The sequence below is a fragment of the Podarcis muralis genome, chromosome 7 (assembly GCF_964188315.1).
Source record: "Podarcis muralis chromosome 7, rPodMur119.hap1.1, whole genome shotgun sequence".
Classification (NCBI taxonomy): domain Eukaryota; kingdom Metazoa; phylum Chordata; class Lepidosauria; order Squamata; family Lacertidae; genus Podarcis; species Podarcis muralis.
This window is the reverse complement of record NC_135661.1, coordinates 90,826,976-90,844,408: the sequence shown is the minus strand read 5'-3', so window position 1 is coordinate 90,844,408 and position 17,433 is coordinate 90,826,976. Positions and strand designations below refer to the sequence as shown.

Sequence of the window (17,433 nt, the reverse complement as noted above, 5' to 3'; positions counted from 1 at the left end):
CTTGAAAACCATCTCCAGGACCAGGCACCCTCAATGGGCTTTGGACTACAACTCCCAATCGGGCCTGCCAGCAGAAGGCAGGGGGGATGGAAACAGCCGTCCAAAAGGTCCAGCCAGCTCCAGAGGCGACCCAAGGCTGTTCTCCAACGGGGCGCTGCTTCAGGCATCTGAGTTGCCCAGTTCAAGGGAGCTGGTGGGACTAAGAACCGGGGTTCCTGAATTGCAGGGGTTGGACCAGATGAGCCTGGAGTGTCCTCTTCCAGGATTCCTCATCTGGCTCCCAATGCCACAGCTGGAATGTCTCCCAAAACTGCCCCCCCTTTCACAAGGAGCTCTCCCCCCCCCGCCTGCGTCTTAAATTACCCTTTGACTGGCAACCATCTCCAATCTCCTTGCTGGACAATCCCAACCAAAGATGCATTAGATTCTCTGAAATCTACTCAGGAGTCCTGTAATTACTTCATGCTCTTTATTGCAGCTTGTATTTTTTAAAAAAAAATAATATTTATTAAAGTTTTAAATGTTACAAAAAGAGAAAGAGATAATTCCAAGTTAAACAAAAATTTAACAACACATCACAATAAATAAAAAGAGAATAGAAAAAAAGAAGAAGAAAAGTTAAAAAAACAGAAAAACAGAAAAATTGAAACAATTAAAAAAACACAACGAACCTTCCCATAACTTATATTTCATTTACTTGTTTCCTTGACCTCCTCGCACCTCCCTTTTTTGTATTCTAGTTCAGTTAGCTATTTCAGCAAATCCTTTCTATCTTTCCCAATTTTTATCCTATAATTTATCTTAATATAATGTAACTTTACCTTTCCTCCTTTCCTCCATTAACAATCTATTTTTACTTAATCCTTTATAATATTTCTGCTAAAGCCACATAACTTCATTCCAGCCTCCTTCTAACATTCCTTAATTTTACAATGTTTCTGTAAGTAATCTTTAAATTTCTTCCAATCTTCCTCCACCGACTCTTCTCCCTGGTCTCGGATTCTGCCAGTCATTTCCGCCAGTTCCATAAGGTTCATCACCTTCATCTGCCATTCTTCCCGGGTGGGTAGATCTTGTGTCTTCCAGTACTTTGCAATAAGTATTCTTGCTGCTGTTGTAGCATACATAAAGAAAGTTCTATCCTTCTTTGACACCAATTGGCCGACCATGCCCAGGAGGAAGGCCTCTGGTTTCTTCAGAAAAGTATATTTAAATACCTTTTTCATTTCATTGTAGATCATTTCCCAGAAAGTCTTAATCCTTGGGCATGTCCACCAAAGGTGAAAGAATGTGCCTTCAGTCTCTTTGCATTTCCAGCACTTACTATAGGGCAAATGGTAAATTTTTGCAAGCTTGACTGGTGTCATGTACCACCTATAGATCATTTTCATTATATTCTCTCTTAAGGCATTACATGCCGTAAATTTCATACCTGTGGTCCATAACTGTTCCCAGTCAGCCATCATAATATTATGTCCAACATCTTGTGCCCATTTAATCATAGCTGATTTCACCGTTCCATCCTGAGTGTTCCATTTCAACAGCAGGTTATACATTCTTGACAAGTTCTTACTTTTGGGGGTCTAACAGCTGTATTTCCAATTTTGATTTTTCCACCTGGAAGCCATTTTTTTTGTCCAGATTATATGCCTCCATTATTTGATAATAATGGAGCCAATCCCGCACTCTATTTTTTAGTTGTTTTAATCTATCTCCCTCTTGTTCCAGAATTTCCCAATTTTTCGGCCATTTGGCCTCCATATTGAGCTTTTTCTGAGCCTTCACTTCCATTGGTGACAACCACCTTGGGGTTTTATTTTCGAGTCCTTATATCTTATCCAGACGTTAAACAGTGCTTTTCTGACAATATGATTTTTTAATTTTAAATTTTAGCTGCTCTCCCTGTGCAAAGGTCAGAGGGGGCAGGGTTTCTGTTGAGGCAGGTGATTAGCTGTGGGAGGAGCTTATCAGAGCTTGTAGGGCAGCGGCGCGCGCCTAGCGGTGCGTGCAGTTTTATCCATCTTTTAGATTTAGGGGAGCTAGTCTCAAACGTTTCTTGGGGGAGACCTAGGTTTTTTTTGGGGGGGAGTTATTTGTCCTGTCTTCACGCTTTTTATGATGGAGGACGTGCCCCAACGACACATTCTCAAGATGGAGGATGAGGGAACAGCTGCAGTCGCCTGCGGTTCCTGCACAATGTTTGCCATCTTGCCAAAGGTTGCAGGCAGCTTTACCTGCAGCAATTGCATGTTGATTGCCCTCTTAAAAGACAAAGTCCAGCAACTGGAGGAACGTGTAGCTACGCTCCAAAGAATTAGAGAGCTGGAGCTCTTCTTGGAAGCAACAGAGCACACCGTCTCCACCAAGGAGGAGACAGGGGACTCCCCCTGAGAAGGAGGCTAGTTCACCAACACAGGAGCCAGATATATGGAAAAACGTGACTCAAAGAAGTAGGAGGCCCAGGGTTCGCTCTGATTGTGTAGAAATACACAATCGCTTTGAGGTCCTCTCCCCTAGCATGGAAGACGAAGAGCAGACTCCATTTGAGGATCTCTCCCTCATTACAGTCGATCAGGTATATGAAGGCGAGCAGCAAAGTCAGTCCTCAGGGAATGTGCAGGCGACCTTGGAACAGACAGCTCACGGAGGACCAAACCTAAGAGGAGGCGTGTAGTGGTGATAGGGGATTCCCTACTGAGGGGAACAGAGGCAGTGATCTGTGGGCCTGACAAGATGTCTCGGGAAGTGTGCTGTCTCCCCGGGGCTAAGATCCAAGATGTAACTGAACGACTGCAAGGAATCATAAAACCCACTGACAAATACCCCTTCCTCTTGGTTCATGTGGGAATCAATGACACTGCAAGCAATAGCCTCCAGAAGATCAAAAGAGACTATGAGGCTCTGGGCAGGAAATTGAAGCAATTAAATGCACAAATTGTCATCTCGTTTGTCCTCCCAGTTGAACGACGTGGCCCAGGGAGAGAGGGAAAAATAGTGGAAGTGAACAGCTGGCTTCGCAAATGGTGTAAACAGGAACGGTTTGGATTCTTAGATCACGGACTGCAGTTTCTTGAAGATGGACTTCTGGCAAGCGATGGGCTGCACCTCACAACGGTTGGGAGGAATGTTTTTGCCAAAAATCTCAGAAACCTCATCAGGAGGGCTTTAAACTGACTAATGTGGGGGAGGGAGACAGTGCTCCTGAAGGTAGGAGTCTATCAATTGATGAAGATGATCATCCAAATGTCATAGAGCAAAAATGGAGCAAACAGCATGCAGACCTAGTGGTGGGAGGAAAAAATCCTTAAATAAGAGACACGGGCGAATGATTAATGGACTTCAATGTCTGTACACTAATGCACAAAGCATGGGAAATAAACAAGATGAGCTTGAGCTCTTGGTACAGCAAACTAAATATGACATAATAGGCATCACTGAAACCTGGTGGGATAAGTCCCATGATTGGAATGTAATAATGGAGGGATACAATCTATTTCAGAGAAACAGACCAGACAAGAAAGGAGGAGGAGTGGCGTTATATGTCAGGGATGTGTATACCTGTGAAGAGATCCAAGACTTAGAACCTCAAAGCCAAAGTGAGAGCATTTGGGTCAAAATTAAGGGAGAGAAGAATAACAGTGACCTCATTGTGGGAGTTTACTATAGATCCCCAAGCCAAACGGAGGACATAGATGATGCCTTCCTGGAACAGATGGCCAAGCATGCAAAAGGAAGGGAGATAGTAGTAATGGGGGACTTCAATTACCCGGATATTTGTTGGATGTCAAACTCAGCCAAGAGCATAAGGTCAAACAGATTCCTCACTGGCCTTGCAGACAACTTCATTGTCCAGAAAGTGGGAGAAGCAACAAGAGGAACAGCCATTTTAGATCTGGTCCTAACCAATGTTGATGACCTGGTTAGTGGGGTAGAAGTGGAAGGATCATTAGGCGCGAGTGATCATGCTCTTCTGAAGTTTACTATACAGCGGAAAAGAGCAGCCAAGCATACTAGGACTCAATTTCTTGACTTTAAGAAAGCCGACTTCATAAAACTTAGGGAAGTGCTGGGTGAGATCCCATGGACAGTAATACTAAAAGGAAAGGGAGTTCACGATGGCTGGGAGTTTGTTAAGAGGGAGATAGTAAAAGCACAACTTCAGGCAATACCAATGAGACGGAAACATGGAAGGTGCCTAAAAAAGCCAGGGTGGCTATCTAAAGAACTTTTAACTGAGTTAAGATTAAAAAAGGATGTGTACAAAAAATGGAAAAGGGGGGAAACCACCAAAGAGGAATTCAAACAAATAGCCAGCACATGTAGACACAAAGTCAGAAAAGCTAAAGCACAGAATGAACTCAGGCTTGCTAGAGAGGTTAAAAGCAACAAAAAGGCTTTTATGGGTATGTTCGTAGCAAAAGGAAGAACAAAGAAACCGTGGGGTCACTCAGAGGAGAAGATGGTGAAATGCAAACAGGGGACACAGAAAGGGCTGAACTCCTCAATGCTTTCTTTGCCTCAGTCTTCTCCGATAAAGAAAACAATGCCCGACCTGAAGAATTTGGAGCAAATGATTCAGCAGAGGAAGCACAGCCCAGAATAACTAAGGAGATAGTACAAGACTACTTGGCTAGTTTAGATGTATTCAAGTCTCCAGGGCCAGATGAACTGCATCCAAGAGTATTAAAAGAACTGGCAGATGTGATCTCAGAACCACTGGCAGTCATCTTTGAGAATTCCTGGAGAACAGGCGAAGTCCCGGCAGACTGGAGGAGGGCAAATGTTATCCCTATTTTCAAAAAGGGGAAAAGAGAGGACCCAAATAATTACCGCCCAGTCAGCCTGACATCAATACCAGGGAAGATTCTGGAGCAGATCATTAAGCAAACAGTCTGTGAGCACCTAGAAAGGAATGCTGTGATCACCAATAGTCAGCATGGATTTCTGAAAAATAAGTCATGTCAGACTAACCTGATCTCGTTTTTTGACAGAATTACAAGCCTGGTAGATGAAGGGAACGCAGTGGATGTAGCCTACCTTGATTTCAGCAAGGCATTTGACAAGGTGCCCCATGATATTCTTGTAAAGAAGCTGGTAAAATGCGGACTTGACTATGCTACCACTCAGTGGATTTGTAACTGGCTGACTGACCGAACCCAAAGGGTGCTCATCAATGGTTCCTCTTCATCCTGGAGAAGAGTGACTAGTGGGGTGCCACAGGGTTCTGTCTTGGGCCCGGTCTTATTCAACATCTTTATCAACGACTTGGATGATGGACTCAAGGGCATCCTGATCAAATTTGCAGATGACACCAAACTGGGAGGGGTGGCTAACACCCCAAAGGACAGGATCACACTTCAAAACGACCTTGACAGATTAGAGAACTGGGCCAAAACAAACAAGATGAATTTTAACAGGGAGAAATGTAAAGTATTGCACTTGGGCAAAAAAAATGAGAGGCACAAATACAAGATGGGGGACACCTGGCTTGAGAGCAGTACATGTGAAAAGGATCTAGGAGTCTTGGTTGACCACAAACTTGACATGAGCCAACAATGTGACGCGGCAGCTAAAAAAGCCAATGCAATTCTGGGCTGCATCAATAGGAGTATAGCATCTAGATCAAGGGAAGTAATAGTGCCACTGTATTCTGCTCTGGTCAGACCTCACCTGGAGTACTGTGTCCAGTTCTGGGCACCACAGTTCAAGAAGGACACTGACAAACTCGAACGTGTCCAGAGGAGGGCAACCAAAATGGTCAAGGGCCTGGAAACGATGCCTTATGAGGAACGGCTAAGGGAGCTGGGCATGTTTAGCCTGGAGAAGAGGAGGTTAAGGGGTGATATGATAGCCATGTTCCAATATATAAAAGGATGTCACATAGAGGAGGGAGAAAGGCTGTTTTCTGCTGCTCCAGAGAAGCGGACACGGAGCAATGGATCCAAACTACAAGAAAGAAGATTCCACCTAAACATTAGGAAGAACTTCCTGACAGTAAGAGCTGTTCGACAGTGGAATTTGCTGCCAAGGAGTGTGGTGGAGTCTCCTTCTTTGGAGGTCTTGAAGCAGAGGCTTGACAACCATATGTCAGGAGTGCTCTGATGGTGTTTCCTGCTTGGCAGGGGGTTGGACTCGATGGCCCTTGGGGTCTCTTCCAACTCTATGATTCTATGATTCTATGAAATCCCTCCGATCACACTCTTGGCACTGAAATAGTTTCTACCCTGTGTGAATTCTCTGATGAGAAATGAGATTGTTGCTTTGACTGAAGCTCTTTCCTCATTCCACGCACTGTTAGGGTTTCTCCCCTGTATGGATTTTGTGATGGGCTGTGAGACTTTCTTTCCTGGTGAAGCTCTTTCCACATTCCAGACACTGATAGGGTTTCTCCCCTGTATGAATCCTTTGATGGGAAGTGAGATTGTGGCTCTGACTGAAGCTCTTTCCACATTCCAAGCACTAATAGGGGTTTTCCCCTGTATGAATCCTTTGATGTGAAGTGAGATGGGCCCTCTGTTTGAAGCTCTTTCCACATTCCACGCACTGAAAGGGTTTCTCCACTGTATGAATTCTTTGATGTGAAGTGAAACTGTCCTTTCTAATGAAGCTCTTTCCACATTCCACGCACTGAAAGGGTTTCACCCCCATATGAATCCTTTGATGGGAAGTGAGATTTTCTTTCCTGTTGAAGCTCTTTCCACATTCCAAGCACTGATAGGGTTTCTCCCCTGTATGAATTCTCTGGTGGGAAGTAAGCTTGGCTCTCTGACTGAAGCTCTTTCCACACTCCAAGCAGTGATATGGTTTCTCCCCTGTATGAATCCTTTGATGGGAAGTGAGAGTTTCTTTCCTGTTGAATCTCTTTCCACATTCCAAGCACTGATAGGGTTTCTCCCCTGTATGAATTCTTTGATGTGAAGTGAAACTGTGCTTTCTAATGAAGCTCTTTCCACATTCCACGCACTGAAAGGGTTTCTCCCCTGAATGAATCCGTTGATGGGAAGTGAGTTCGGAGCGCATCCTGTAGCTTTTTCCACACTCCAAGCAGTGATATGGTTTCTCCCCTGTATGAATCCTTTGATGGTAAGTGAGTTCAAAGCTCGTCCTGAAGCTTTTTCCACATTCCACACACTGATAGGGTTTCTCCCCTGTATGAATTCTTTGATGGGAGGTGAGATAGGAGTTATCAGTGAAGCTTTTTCCACATTCCACGCACTGATAGGGTTTCTCCCCTGTATGAATTCTTTGATGGGAGGTGAGAGAGGAGCTAGCAGTGAAGCTCTTTCCACACTCCAAGCAGTGATAGGGTTTCTCCCCTGTATGAATCCTTTGATGGGAAGTGAGCTTGGCCCTCTGATTGAAGCTCTTTCCACATTCCACGCACTGATAGGGTTTTTCCCCTGTATGAATACTTTGATGGGAGATGAGAGAGGAGCTAGCAGTGAAGCTCTTTCCACACTCCAAGCAGTGATAGGGTTTCTCTTTTGTATGAATTCTTTGATGGGAAGTGAGATGGGAGTTCTGACTGAAGCTCTTTCCACATTCCAGACACTGATAGGGTTTCTCCCCTGTATGAATTCTTTGATGGGCAGCCAAACTCTTTTTCCAGGTGAAGCTTTTTCCACATTCCAAGCACTGATAGTGTTTCTTCTCAAGGGGATTTCTTTGATGGGAAGTGGAATGGGAGCTCTGACTAAAGCTCTCTCCACAGTCTGAATCCTGATATGGCTCCTCCACTGTGTGGATTTCGTTGTAGTCTCCCTTGTTCTTCATTTCCAATTCATAACCACCTGAAACTAAGAGGCAAACGGATTAGAGTCTCGGGAAGAAGTGCAGTCCCAAATTACGGAACAATGCTCATTAATGCTCGGGAGAGGCGAAGAACTGAAGGGAGTTAGATGTTATAATGTTCCTTTTGTTATGTAAAAATGTCTAGTTTCATATACAAAACAAGTTGAATATTATATGTTTTCTCTCTCTAGTTTTTAAAAGTACAGCTTAACCTGGTAATGTCATTTTGTTCAAATTTAAATATGGATCTATACTATCTTCATAAATAAAATGTGCTTTCATTATTACCGTATTTTTCGCTCTATTGGACGCACCGGACCACCGGCAGGAGATCCACAGCCACTTCACACAATGCCCACTCCCAATTTTCATCGGAGATACATGTGGCTTCAGTGTCTAGGTAGGTACCCCCCTACTTGCCACTCTGCCCCCACCCCACTTAAGCAGAGGAAATACCTGCCCAGAGAAGCTCCCAGGTGAGGCAAGGGTTAAGATCTACCTCTGGTAAATGGCTTTGTATCCCCCCTCTTTCCCTTTTCTCTTCTTCTTCTATGCAATTTCCTTCTTTTGTGTTTTGTTTAATCTGTTTTTATTGTATACTAAAATAAAAGCTGCAAAGTTTACTATTATATAATATCCCCCCTTCAAACTAAAATGTTAGATAAAAACACTGATCCAGAGGAAAAGAAGGGGGTGGAGAAAGGATGGAAAAGGAAAAAGAGGTAGAGATAGAGAGATTTTTAAAAAGTTGGCTTCTTTAGCCCCGCACAGCCTCCCGCGGCTGGAGAGGCGCGCAAGGCTAAAGAGGAAGCCAGGGCAGCGAGCGGGATGGATTGCTCTCGCTGTCCTGGCTTCCTCTTTAGCCTTGCACAGCCTCCCCCCGGGTGGAGAGGTTGCGCAAGGCTTTTCCCCAGGAGGGAGAAGGGACTGACTGGCCGCGTCAGTCCCTTCTCCCTCCTGGGGAAAAGCCCGCAAGAGCCGCGCGAAGCTTGTGTGTGGCTCTTGGGGGCTTTTCCTGCCTGCCTCCCCCCCCCCCCCTGCATTCGCTCCATAGGACGCACAGACTTTCCCCCTTAGTTTTTAAGACGGAAAAAGTGCATCCTATGGAGCGAAAAATACGGTATTTAAAAGGTGGCCAAAGCAGGAAAGTTCCCTGTCCAAAATTCAGATATACAGTATTACCACGGGTTACATACACTTCAGGTTACATACGCTTCAGGTTACAGACTCCACTAACAGCGGCAGCAGGAGGCCCCATGAGCTAAAGTGGTGCTTCAGGTTAAGAACAGTTTCAGGTCAAGAACAGACCTCCAGAACGAATTAAGTTCTTAACCTGAAGTACCACTGTATTTAAATGTTACATTATTGTGAGAAGTTACAGGGGATGAGGCAGGGGGCCTTCTAAGTAGGGGCACCCACCCTGTGGAAAGCCCTCCCATCAGATTTCAAGGAAACAACTATGCAACTTTTAGAGGACTTCTGAAGGCACCTCTGTATTGGGACGTTTTTAATGTTTGAAGTTTTATTACATTTTTCTATTTGCTGGAAGTTGCCCAGAGTGGCTGGGGCAATCCAATGAGATGGGAAGGGCAAAAATAATAAAATTATCATTATTGTTACTACAGGGTTCACTGCCTGAGATTCAAAAAGCCTGGCTCTGTTTTGGGATGGAGTTTGTTTGGTTCAGTCGTGGAATCTGTGCCATCTCCAATGTCAAGCGACTCTTTGGTCAACCAGAGAGAGACAGAAGGAGGAACAAAAGCAGGAAACTTGACTGAAGCTACTTCAACATCCCAAATCACTCTGAATCCTACATTTAACAAGGCCTGGGCAGTTCAGACAGCCTGATTGTGGTTTTAAATGGCAGAACTGGAGGAAGAATATTCACAGGGAAAACAATCAATAGCCATCCATCCAAGGTTTGCTGTGGGAGTGTTAACATCCCAGGTGCTGTGGGTGGCGCTGTTGAGCCCCATCGAAATATCAGAGGTTCGTCACATAGAGAGATGTCTTGAATTACAAAACAGATAGGATGATCCAATAGGGAGCCTTACCGAGAGAGTCCAAGATCCCACGATTCTCCTCCATTACTTCCTTATGGAGAGCTCTCTGGTCAGGATCCAGCAACGCCCACTCCTCGTCTGTGAAATGGACAGCTACATCTTCGAAGCACACTGGACCCTAACAGAACAGGGAAAAGGCTGTCCTCTTAGAGAACATTCACTTGGCTCTGTTGTTTTCTACAGCGGCCAGACCCCCCTCTGCCTTCCTCATCCCTCCTCTCTCCTGCTGCAGCTTCTGCCTCGGAGTCTGGGCTGCTCTCTGCCACAGACTCCCTCTGCTCCCTGAGCCCTCTTCCCTCTCCAGCTTCAGACACCTCCTCCTCCTCCTCCTCCTCCCAGTCGGCTCCCTCTTCTCTGGCTCCTCACACCATTCCTCTGCATCCAGCCAGTCTGCATCCAAGCAGTCCTTCCCCACAAGGCTCCTTCCCCCTACCTGATCTGGGTCCACAGCTGCTGCCTCCCCTCCACCACCATGAAAAGATGAAGGAGCAGGTCTTGGTGGCATCATTCCGTCACCTGGGAGAGACCAAGGTAAGTGGAAACCGTGAGCGCCTGCTTCTCTCAGAGGTGAAACAGTGCATCTCTAAGTACAGATGGGGCTTCGTCCAAGTCTCCCCTGCTAGCTTCCGGTTCCGCTCTGCTTTAATGGAGGCAGCGGGAGATCGTTGGCAAAGGAAAAACAAGGATGACTGAGGGTAATTCTCCTTGCAAGTTGCCCCCAGGGACAGGGGGGAACGGGCTTCACTCCCAGTTTGTCTCGCTATCAGGCTCCGGCTCCGGCATGGATTGCGGGAGGCAGGGAGGCGCTGAGTGCAAAAGCCCTTTGCCTGCCGAAAACCCTCCTTTGCTGCCATTAAGAAGCAGAGGTTCTCCTGTCAATCAGAGCTCAATTTGCACTAACGTACAGGCATTGCTGGAAGAGATGAGATCATAAACTGCGGAACTGAACCAGCTGCAAGGTCTTTAAGGTTTGAATCTGAGAGAAGACTTCATTTGGTGCAAAAGACGGTGTGGGGGAGGGAAGCCTACGGATTCTTTATATAAAGCTTTATTCTCTACACTAATGAATTGGCAGCCCGCCATTGGATACTAGTTGAAAATATCTATGTACAGGTGAGCAGGGATGAAACTGGACTCCAGATATGGAATATAACATCAAATGGAGTTGTGTGTGTAAAAACAAAAAGGAAAAAGGGAGGGAAGCTCTATTCTACAAAATGTTTACGATGGAAAATTAGAGCTGACTCTTCCCCATCCTTTATTATATACAGACTGAACTGATTAATGCTAAAAGGACTTGGAATTTAATTTAATTGGATAAATGCACATTTATCTTAGGCCAGACAGAGGGATGCAAGGAATCTGAAAGTTGTGAGGGAGCTGATAAGGTTCATTACTGAGTCAATTGCAGTTTGACCGATCCCTCTCCATCCCAGGCAGAGAAGAAAAATGGCAAAAAGAGGTTATTTATTTGGACAGTGTGATTTTTGAAGCTGCTGTTAAAGTTGCCAAACAACGAAGCACAGGACAGAGTGATGGAGAATTTCTGAAACCACAATGGGATATTAGCTCCACCCAAGGAATGATGGAGAACAGCAACAACCAGGAAAAGATAGACAGAATATTTTACAAGGACGGGGGAAAACATCACGAACAGAAAAATTGCCACACACGGGAAGAGTAAGGATACAGCTGGAGTGCCTCACTTGTAGTTTTATATATTATTTGATGTTTCCATATGAATGGAAGTCATTAATACTGCAGTTGTTGTATAAAGGATTGTTATCTTGACAGGAGTGTAATTGAAATTAATAAGATTTTGGAAGACAGACATCAAGAAAATCATCAAACCATCGGTTTTATCATGTTATATAATATATAATTATATAATTTGATATCTTAAAGATTGGTATTACTAATTGTATTGTAATTTCGCATTGTTATAATGAGGCCATTAATGAACTGTAATTTTAAACTAATCAAATTACTATCGTAAACGTCTCCCCTGCTGAGTACATTTGGACATTTGTACCCATTTCATATATTAGTTGTGCAAAAATAAAGTTCCACGCCTCTGAGCTCCAGGTGTCTTCCACCAAAAGATGTAAAGAACTCACAGATTGGTTTCCAAACCAAGAGAATGTGACAAAACGGGGCAGAATACACTCCTTCCTCCTTACCCAGAGGCCTCACTCTGGCGTCCAACGGAGTCTTCTCTGCCTCAGAAGAATCAAGACCCATTTCTGCCAAAAGATCCTTCCTCTGAAAGAGCAACAAGGATTCAAAACAGAGAATGGGGAGAAGGGTTAGAGAAGGAATGGCGGAGGCAAGCGCTTTCGGGGGACAGAGGTGAAAGCTGCTTCCTGCTTCTGCTAGACTGGTGTCTGGGGTTGGCTGCCAGGACCATGAAACATTGGTCCTCAAGGATCTTCACTGACTCCCAGAACGTTTCCCAGCACAATTCAAAGTGTTGGCCTCAAAGGCCCAGTATACCCAAAGGAGCGTCTCCATGGACTGAGGTCCAGTTCCGAGGGTCTTCTGCTGATTCCCTCACTGTGACAAGTGAAGTTACAGGGAACCAGGCAGAAGACCTTCTCCACAGTGGCCCCCACCCTGGGGAATGCCCTCCCATCAGGTGATAAGGAGATAAGAAAATGCATAACTTTTAGAAGACATCTGATGTCTTCTTATGCTTTTACATGGGCTGGAAGGCACATGGGTGTAGTATTAATAATAATAATATGAAGAAGAAGAAGAAGAAGAATATCTGTTCCTAGATGCTTTCCAAAAAAGGAGGGGCCATAAGAAATGATTTGGGAATACTCTCCCTCCTCTTTGGAGCCCCTTGGGAGTATCCAGAGGAAAGTCTCTCTCACCTGCTGCTCTGCCTGCTTCCTCTCCTCTGCCTGACTCAGGAGGAAACCTTCGGCCAGGGCCACCGCCTGGGAACTGGTCTCCGCTCCGCATTCCCTCACCCAGTTCTCCATCTCCGCTGGAAGGACAGCCAGGAACTGCTCCAAGATCACCAGGTCCAGCATCTGAGCTTTCGTGTGCCTTTCTGGCTTCAGCCACTGATGGTCAAGGTGGTAGAACTGGCTGCAAACCTCTCGGGGTCCTTTGGCCTCCTGGAAGCAGAACTGCCTGAGCTGCTGGCTCTCCACCTCTGAGCAAGGGGTGTCCTCCTCACCCTGTTCCTTCTTCACAGAGTTTTCCCAGAATCCCCCACTGCTCCCCGTTTCCATGGCATGGGCTCTTCCTGCTTCAGGGCCAGCTGAGTCTTGCTCATCCATCTGGGCTCTCCGGAAGTCTCCAAGAGATCGGAAGGAGCCCCTTGGTCCTCTGCCAAGTTCTAATGCAAGGTGCAGCAAATCCTATGAATCAAACACATTCTTCTCTTATAAGATGAGGAGAAGAAGAAGGTTTCCTGAGGAAGTGTGGCTGAGTCTTGCTAGGAACCAGGGCTGGATTGCACCTCAGCTCAGACTCCAAGCTGCCTGGGGTGGAAAAGGGGGAGGGAGAAGTCCTAACTGTGAATGACAAGTGAGTGTAATCTGGAGCCAAGGCAAGGTCCCTCCCAACCCCACTTCATAGTCCAGAGCTTCGCCCCAACCCAGCCATATCTGCCCTCTGGGTGGAACTGCCCTGGATGACGCCTCGGAAACTGGACTATGAATTAGGGAGGGAAAATGGCCGACATACAGAGATTTGTTAACAGAGAGAGAAGGGAAGCGTCATCTTCATGGTATTTCCCTCTTAATATACTTCTCCCTCATAATTATGTCCCTCCTAATATCCTTCTCCCTCATGTCCCCCTTAATATCCTTCTCCCTCATGTCCCCCTTAATATCCTTCTCCCTCATAATTATGTCCCTCTTAGTGTGGTGTACTGGTTAAGAGCGGTAGTCTCGTAATCTGGGGAACCGGGTTCGAGTCTCTGCTCCTCCACATGCAGCTGCTGGGTGACCTTGGGCTAGTCACACTTTTCTGAAGTCTCTCAGCCTCACTCACCTCACAGAGTGTTTGTTGTGGGGGAGGAAGGGAAAGGAGAATGTTAGCCGCTTTGAGACTCCTTAAAGGGAGTGAAAGGCGGGATATCAAATCCAAACTCTTCCTCTTCTTCTCTTAATATACTTCTCCCTCATAATAATGTCCCTCTTAATATCCTTCTCCCTCACAATAATGTCCCTCTTAATATCCTTCTCCCTCATAATAATGTCCCTCTTAATATACTTCTCCCTCACAATTATGTCCCTCTTAATATACTTCCCCCTCGTGTCCCTCCTAATGTCCTTCTCCCTCACAATAATGTCCCTCTTAATATCCTTCTCCCTCACAATAATGTCCCTCTTAATATCCTTCTCCCTCATAATTATGTACCTCTTAATATACTTCTCCCTCATGTCCCTCTTAATATACTTCTCCCTCATGTCCCTCTTAATATCCTTCTCCCTCACAATAATGTCCCTCTTAATATCCTTCTCCCTCATAATAATGTCCCTCTTAATATCCTTCTCCCTCACAATTATGTCCCTCTTAATATACTTCTCCCTCACAATAATGTCCCTCTTAATATACTTCTCCCTCACAATAATGTCCCTCTTAATATCCTTCTCCCTCACAATAATGTCCCTCTTAATATCCTTCTCCCTCACAATAATGTCCCTCTTAATATACTTCTCCCTCACAATAATGTCCCTCTTAATATACTTCTCCCTCACAATAATGTCCCTCTTAATATCCTTCTCCCTCACAATTATGTCCCTCCTAATGTCCTTCTCCCTCAGAATAATTATGTCCCTCCGAATGTCCTTCTCCCTCAGAATAATTATGTCCTCCTAATGTCCTTCTCCCTCATGTCCCTCTTAATATCCTTCTCCCTCACAATTATGTCCCTCTTAATATCCTTCTCCCTCACAATTATGTCCCTCCGAATGTCCTTCTCCCTCCTCACTGTCTTCCAGTCCCACCTCCCTGGCCAGGGCCTGAGGTCCCTCTGGCTCCCTCCCGGACCCCCAGCCTCTCTTCCCTCCCCTTCCCGCCTCCCGGGGCAGGGAGTTCCCCAGGCTTCCCCCGACAGGAGACCCACCACCACAGCCCGGCAGGCAGGCGAAGGCGAGGCCGCTCTGGCCGGAAGGGACGTCAGAGGGGGGGAGGAGGGGGAGCGGCCCGCCTTCCTTTCCTGTCCTCTCTAGGAAGCCAGCTCGGCGCCCCTTAACCCTTCTCTCTCCCTCGGAGGAGCCCGGGCGTCGCGCAGGCGCAGAGCTGCCCCTTCCGAGGGGGGGGGGGCAGGGAAGAACCAGGACCCAGAACCCGGGACTGGGCGCGTGTGCGTGTGAAGGGGGAACCCGTGTCCGGGAGGAGGAGCCCGTCTCTCTGCCTGGGGCTCCGGGGCTGCGAAGGGGCGTCTGGGCAGGGGAGAGGGGGGTCTTGGGGAGGCAGATGGGGGACCCTGGGTGTCTCTTCTCCGGGGGGGGGCGAGTCTCTCTTGGGGGCTGCGGGGCAGAGAGCCCTGTCCCAGCAAGAGGGGGTCCCGGGGGGGTTGAAGGGGCAGCTGGAGGGGGGAGACATTGCCAGACATGGCTGGGGGGCCATTCTGTGTTGTCCCATCTGCTGCTTTGTGTCTGTATTTCAGCCATAAATATCCTATGTTCTTCTCTGTTAGTGAAGTCGCCTTGGAAGCAACCCAGGAGCAGCCAGGGGGGTTTTCCTAGGAAGCCTTTTATTCCCCCTCGGGTGACATTGTTCTAAGTTGGTGGGTGCCCAAGCCCCGTAAAATACCTCATAAATGTTGGAATTGGGTTTAGACTTGGGTTGCCAACACCGGGTGCCAGACCCGTGTGGGTTAAACGGTGTGTTTGACGCTCCTCATCCTCTGGAATCAGCGTGTCTTCACAGCTCCTTCAACCAGGCAAGGAAGGACGCCTGGATCCAGAATTGGCCCCCACAGTCACGGAGGGCCTCATGGTTGAAACCGTGTTTAGGGGAGACAGTCTGACTCGGCTACGAGGGACGCCAGAGAAGAAGGGTTGCCATGTGTCCTCTTTTCCCAGGACACGTCCTCTTTTTCAGGGGTAAAATTTCTGTCCAGGTGGATTTTTTGGTCAAAATGTCTCTGGCCAGACGTTCTGGAGGAGACATAACTGGGGGTGGAAGACTTGGGTTCCTCTTCTCTTCTCCTGCCCCCCCCCTCAGGAAAACATCTCACAGCTTCTCTAGCCTACATATAGTAGGAGTACTTAAAAGGAGAGTCATCATTGCATCCTCGTGTTTGCTCCTCACAATCTGCCCACCCTCCCAGAGAAGGGCAACCAAGGAGATGAAGACTCCGTCCTCTTCCGGATGTGGCCCAATCGCCTTCTCAATCCAGCTCCCGGACAGTCCAGGAATCAGCGTGTTTTTACATGAGTAGAATGTGTCCTGTTACTTAAAATGCATCTCTGGGTTATTTGTGGGGCATAGGAATTTGTTCACCCCCCAAAAAAGGAGATGAAGACTCTGTGAAGGCAGGTTGCTCTTGCTCCTTGTCCGCCTTCCAAAATGAAGAGCAGAATCCTAAAGTTGGAAGGGACCCCAAGGTCCATCTAGGCCAGGGGAGGCAACCTAAGCCCCAGGGGCCGGATGCGGCCCAATGTGGGCCCCAGATGGTCTGGGAATCGGCGTGTTTTTACATGAGTAGAATGTGTCCTGTTACTTAAAATGCATCTCTGGGTTATTCGTGGGGCATAGGAATTCGTTCATTCCCCCCCCAAAATATAGTCCGGCCCCCCACAAGGTCTGAGGGACAGTGGACCGCCCCCCGGCTGGAAAAGCTTGCTGACCCCGGATCTAGGGCTGTTTTTAAATGTCCCAACGCTGCCTGGCAGCGGTCCCTCCAAATGCTCTTGTCTGGCTGGTCTTTCTTCTCCCAGTCATGTCAAGGAGCAGCATGGGGGCTAAAAGGAGAAATAAATGGAGGACAATATCCCACTCCCCCCAGAAAAGCTCTTCTTTCTCTTTCTGTGGAGGGTCCAGGCCCCTCTTGAAGGACCTTTGCCTTGCTCCAATCAGGATAAATATTTCCACCCCTTGGGACCCAAATATTTTACTTGCCTCATTTTGAAAACTGGCATTTTGAAGCTCGGACCACTAGGCCTGCACACCATCACCTTTTACATACTTTACATTTGCTGAGGTAAAATCTCCACCCCCAACATTGCTTGCGACAGTTCTGCCCTCGCCTGAATCTCCTCCATTTTTAACGGAAACATCTCTTTTTCATGGGCCATCTTGGCCTCCCTGTCTCTTTCTTCTTGGGCTCATCTCTCTCTCTCTCTCTCTCTCTCTCTCTCTCTCTCTCTCTCTCTCTCTCTCTCTGCTAGATGAAGGGCAGCTGCCATTCTGGCCTCTTCTCTTTCTTTCTCTGCTTCAACCTTAGACAATTCCAATCTTAGCCTCCTCATCTCTAATTCAGTATATTAGGATTCTCCTCAGACGCAGCAGCTGGGTCATCCTGAGTCTCTTTGGCTTGGCGCTTGCTGGTCATTTTCTGACAGGAATTTTTTCTCTCTTTAATCAAAGAACTTCACTCCTTTATTAAACT

At 46.8% G+C, this 17,433-nt stretch overlaps 1 protein-coding gene and 1 pseudogene across 2 annotated transcripts in view; both read right to left on the bottom strand.

Annotated features, from left to right (window-relative positions):
* LOC144328528 (zinc finger protein 213-like) overlaps positions 1–17,433 on the bottom strand; it is a 69,132-nt gene that overhangs the window by 7,461 nt on the left and 44,238 nt on the right. The window lies entirely within an intron of this gene.
* Positions 456–17,433, bottom strand: part of LOC144328529 (uncharacterized) — an 89,506-nt pseudogene continuing 72,528 nt past the window's right edge. Inside the window, exon 7 of the transcript XR_013393793.1 lies at positions 456–7,647. The product of XR_013393793.1 is annotated as an uncharacterized LOC144328529 (transcript). The remainder of the gene's footprint in view (positions 7,648–17,433) is intronic.